Source organism: Phaseolus vulgaris, chromosome 10 (assembly GCF_000499845.2).
Source record: "Phaseolus vulgaris cultivar G19833 chromosome 10, P. vulgaris v2.0, whole genome shotgun sequence".
Taxonomy (NCBI): Eukaryota; Viridiplantae; Streptophyta; class Magnoliopsida; order Fabales; family Fabaceae; genus Phaseolus; species Phaseolus vulgaris.
The window spans coordinates 9,458,637-9,464,636 of NC_023750.2; positions in this window are offsets into that span (position 1 = coordinate 9,458,637).

A 6,000-nucleotide genomic window follows, 5' to 3' on the forward strand; every position below is an offset into this window, starting at 1 on the left:
TGTTAAAATTGATTCAGATGAGAAGTATTGCTCTTACTCTAACCACCGTAATGCGTAATGATGATGGACGTAACCGTAATGATGATGGACCTGGTGAGCCCTATCCTTCACGCAGCGCTTGGGTCTATACTTATATAGAAAATGATTGGAGACCTTTGAAAATTCCTGATTGTTCACTTTGTACCACGACTACGACTGCTTATAATGGTGTGGTTTACAATGGACTTTTGCACTGGGGTGCAATGAAAAGCCTTGAAAAGGCATGGTATTATTTCATTCTGACATTTGATCCTGAAACTGAAATCTTTGGGGAGCTTTTACTTCCTGATAGTTTGGCGACCACCCTCTATTATCCTGATGACGAGTATCAAAATGGGGAATCTGGGGTATTTGTTGTTCAAAATAGTACTAAACCCTTAACAGTGTACTCTTTAATTAGTTCAGAGGAGAACTATTGTATTGTTGTTGTGTGGGTGATGGATAGATATGGGATAACTGAATCCTGGAATCAAATCTTCACCTTTAATTGTGACGAGGATTATATCTCTTCAATTTTGTTTGGCTTTAATCCTGACATTCATGAGGATGTAGGATTTCCTTTTCTCTTATTTCACAAAAATGACGGTACGTTGTTGTTTGGTGTGGAATTCAACGGAAAATTCTCGATTCGTTCCTTGGATATAAGTCATGAAACTTCTACCGTCCTTATCGATAATGTTACTAGGAATTTTGAAGATCCTGACATAGATTATTCTCATCCAAGTTTTTATATAGGTTACTCTCCTCCAAGTTTAGTTCTTTTAGACAATGTTTCTGCATCTAGTAAGTGTTATGTTATGCATATTCTTTTATGACTTAAAATGCTTGATTTCATTTAAATAATGTTTTTTTTATTAATTTTGTGCAGGATACTAGTCTGGATTTTTTTCTATCTCCATCCCTCCAGAGAGACAAACAGTAGATTGAATGGTGTTTACACCTAATTTATGATTTAGAATTTATGCTTTTAGGTTTTTGGATTTAGAGTTTAGACTTTAAAGTTTAAGATTTGGAATTTACATGTTTTGTAAGTTTGTTATGTCACAAATAAATATTTGAGAATATGTTTCTATTTTATAATTTTATTTTGGGTGAGAAGATTTCAAAAAAATTCTTAAACTTGTAAGGATTTTTATTAATGTTATTTTCCTTATTTTTTTTGAATTATTAAATAGTAATTTTATGTGTATATCTTTTTATTATGGTTATTTATTGTGAATTTTAGAAAGGGGACATGTTTTATTAAGAAATTTAAAAGATCTAATTTTTAATTTAAATGTTATAAGAAATATTTATTTAACTCTCTCATTTCAAAGCTATATTAGGTTTTAAGGTGAATATTTAACTATGATCGAAAACTACAAAAGTAAAATATTCAAAATTGAATCTCCTCAAAAGGAGGAATATTTTAAAACCATTTTAAATATTCATAAATCAATTAAAATTGAATTTGTGATGAATTTTATATTTTATTCGTTTTTTAATTAATTAGTTTAGTTCAAATTTTATATTAATTTTTTTAAGCAAACTAAATTAAACTATTTATTACATTAAACTATATATCGTACATTGTTTAGAGTTAGTTAACAACTAAATGATATATTTATTAACATTTTTTAATTGTATTATATTTATAATTTTGAAAACATGGTAACAAAAATGTAAATATCTATACGGTTTCTAAGGGTGAGATTAGTAATTTATCTATCAAATTAAATTTGCATATATGAAGTAATTATAAAAAACATACTAAATTTTTATTTTAGAATTTCTTTTAAAAAGTAATAATTTGGTGACTATAAAATTATATTTTAAGCTAATTGAATATAAAAACAATATATGATAGATAATACGAGTTCTTATATTATGATGAATTAAAATGGTATGAATATACGTCATATATTTTTTACCATTAGAAATTAGTGTTTATATTAAATTCGACATTTAAATATTTTACTATAAATTATAATAAAATTAATATTTATAAAGTGTGAACACGGTTTATTGAAAATTACTCTTATAATAAAGGAATTATATTAATTTAGTCAATATATATATTGTTTTATAATTACACAAAATTACGTCATATATTACTTTTATAATTTAATGGTATGAATATACGTCATATATTACTTTTTATAATAAAGGAATTGTATATATTGACTAAAGGAATTATTATTTCTTACCACGTACAACAATAATCTGTGGCATCGCCAATTAGGGATTGACACGTGTCGAATTTGTGATGCATTTTAGCTACTGTGTACGTGAGATTGAACTCACCTTATAATTACTTCTAGTCCCTTCCCATCTCCTCAAATTAATTAAATTAATCTTGTTTAAATTAAAAACAGTCATTTTTTTTATATATTAACTAAAATTTAATATGGTATATTAAATATCCTTGACTATTACCCTAAAGTTAGGTAAGAATATAAAGAAACTTTTATATACTCAATAGAATTTAGTTATTTAAATTATATAAATTTTGAATTTTTCGTTTTAAATTTTTTTGAATAAATTTTATACGTGTCGTAGGTTATGTCAGTCTGAGTTTTTCTTTTCTTATAAATTACTTTCAAGTTAAAGATAAAATAATTAAAAAGTGTTTAGTTTTATTTTAAAATTCATTTAAATTATTTATTTGGTAAAGAGATTTAAATAATTTTAAAATAATTACACAAAATTATGTAAAAAAAAAATAGTCATTTAATTTGGACTTAGAAACCAAGGTCTAAAAATCTATTATATCTTTTAAAATTCTTTTCTTTTTTCTTTTACAAAGAGATAGTAAAATTTCACTTATTAATTATTAAAATTAGTATAATTTTAAAAAATTATTAAAACTGGTAAGTCATGCGAAGGTGATATAGTTGAAATTTGATTACACTTAAATCGTATCAAGGTGACATGACTTCAATATATTTGAACTATACATGACTTTAGAAAAATCATATTTCAACTAAAATCGTATCACCTTGATACAACTTATCTATTTCGATAACTTTTAAAAAATTTACTCATTTTGATAATTAACTTATAAAATCGTACCACCTTGTACAATTTATCTATTTCGATAACTTTTACAAATTTTACTCATTTTGATAATTAACTTATAAAACATCTTTACAAACAAAATTAAGTTGATTTGAGAAATTCTAATTATGACACCTTTAATTTATAAATTCATAAATTATAGATATGTTTGAGATAACTAATATAAAACTTATATAATTATTTTTTTAAATCAATTTTATGAAATTAAATTAAACTACAAATATTATAGTTTTTAAAAATTATTATCGAATTTATTATATTGCTTTACTTTAAAGACATAGTTTAAAGATGTGAAAGATGTGTTAAAAAACTGTTTTATTTCATTGTTTTCATGATAAGATTGAGGTTTCTCGAGCTATTTCGGTTATTAAAAATTTAACTTGTCTGGTGGGTAACTTGTTTAAAGCTTCTATGAAGAATTATATGTTGGATTTCAACGTGATCAAGTTTTTAGGTATTAATACTCGTACTAGTAAAGTTCTTCGTCCTCTTCCTGTGAGATGAGAGTTTCTTTCACCAGGCTGGGTTAAAATTAACATTGATGGGGTTGGTAGGGATATCCTGGTCTTGTTACTAGTGGAGGTATTTCCTGTGAGAGTATGGAGAAATTTATTGAAGTTTTCTCTGCGTTTCTTGAAGTTCAAACTGTTCAGGTTGTTGAGTTTTATGGGGTTATACATGCTCTGGAGGAAGCTCAAAAGAGGGGGCTTACTAATGTCTGGTTGTAATGTGATTCTGTTTTGGTTTGTGTTGCATTTATTGCTAGGACAAATGTTTTTTAGATGCTTCAGAATCGATGGAATACTTGTCTTAATTACTATGGGAAAATTAGGTTTAGGTTACTCATATTTTTCGTTAAGGAAATGTGTGTGGTGATAAGTTGGCTAATTTATTATTTATTCATAGAGAATCTTTTCATTTGTATAATAGGCTTCCATCTAGTCTATTCTTAGAATTCTTTTTGAATAGGTATAGTCTACATAGGTATCGTTTTTGTTAGCATATAAGTTTCAGTCTAGTCCCCCATATTTTTGTATTTTCTTTTTTTTTAATAATATTTTTTCAAGCATATGATTGTTGTTGCTTTAGGTGTCAGCCTAACTAAAATATCAAGTTATATAGTGATACCTAACATGAAAGTTTTTATTAAAAAAAAAAAAATTGAGAGTAGGAAGAATTAACCATGATTTAAATATTAAGTTACTTCTTATATTTCACTTGTGTGAAATGAATTATGTTTTATAAACATAAATCTTGATATTAGACTAACACCTTATACTCATCAATAAGATGGAAGAAGAATTGCTTTGATGATACCAACATTACATTATTAGTCAAAGAGAATAAATTTCTTAAAGCAAAGTAAGAAATCATAAAAAAAAATTGAATTTAATCTATATTTTGAATTTCATATAATATTTTCATATAATATTGTAAATTTGTGTGCAGAAGGTCTCGCAGACTTAGGAAAGTAAATCTTTAGAAGTTATCAAATGTTTAAGTGATAATGTATAAATACAATATAACCATCTTTATTCTTTGTTTTTTTTTGTTATAAAATGTACATCCCTTCCCTTGTATCTTTATAGTTTATTCTAGTTACTTTCATTGTTTAGAAGTAAAAAAATTGCTAATATTTATAAAAAAAACAAATATTTAATTATAATAAAGTTAAAAATAAAATTATTTATCGTGATAAGTGGTTTGAAACAAGATAAATTGTTTTCTTAAATTTTTTACAAATATAGGTGTTAAATTGAAAACTTGAATTAAATCAATTAATCAATTCAATTTGTTATAAGAAGATTAATATTTAATACAAAATTAATCAACTAATTATTAATCAATTCAATTTGTTATAAAAAATTAATATTTAATACAAAATTTGAGTAAAATAACAAAGATTTATTTAGTATTTATTCTAAAACAATGAGGACAGGACAACGGAGAATTTCTTAACTTTAATATAAGTTCTTCAAAAATCTCAACAAAATACTTCACTCTTTTTCAAACTTCAATGAATAAATAACTAAAAAATATCATTTTATTTTATTTTACTTTATTTTTTATTTTTTATTATTTTCCATTTTTCTTTAGTTAATTCCCCGCATTCTTTTCCTTTATTACAAAAAAAAATATTTTTCACCCATAAGGCTGTTAGAATTACTTAAACAATACCCAATTAAAATTGAATTTTTGCTTAATTTTATATTTTATTCGTTTCTTAATTAATTAGTTTAGTTCAAATTTTATATTAATTTTTTTAAGCAAACCAAATTAAACTATTTATTCCATTAAACTATAATAACATTGTACATTTAGAGTTAGATAACAACTAAAAAATATATTTATTAACATTTTTATGTGTTAAAAATATATAATATTTGTTGAATATAAATAAATAATATTTAAATTTATGTGTTCAGTTTTGTTAAAGTAAATATTTACTAAAATACATTTATGTTTCTTGTGTTTATAATGAATAGATTCTATTGTATTTTTTATAAAATCTAAATTTAATAAAATTAACAGTATATTTTATAAAATAGATATGGTTGTTAACAATCTATCATTTTTATTTTTAATATTTCAAAGATGTTATTTCTTGTTATGTGATGTTGTTAAAGTTTCAAATTGTTTAATTACATCGCAATAGAAAATTTATATTTAAAATAATATTTGTGTATTATTATTATAAGTTGATATTTTAATTTTAATTTTAATTCTATTACTCAATATGCTATATTTTAAAGTTTTTTTTTGAGGATTATATTTTAAAGTTTTTAATCTATCATTTGAAAAAAAATGCATTTAAAAATATCTTTTTAAATAAGACGAGCTGTGATTAAAATATATTAGAAAATTCATTTTGGAAATCCGGATTTGTATTTATGGAACATTTTT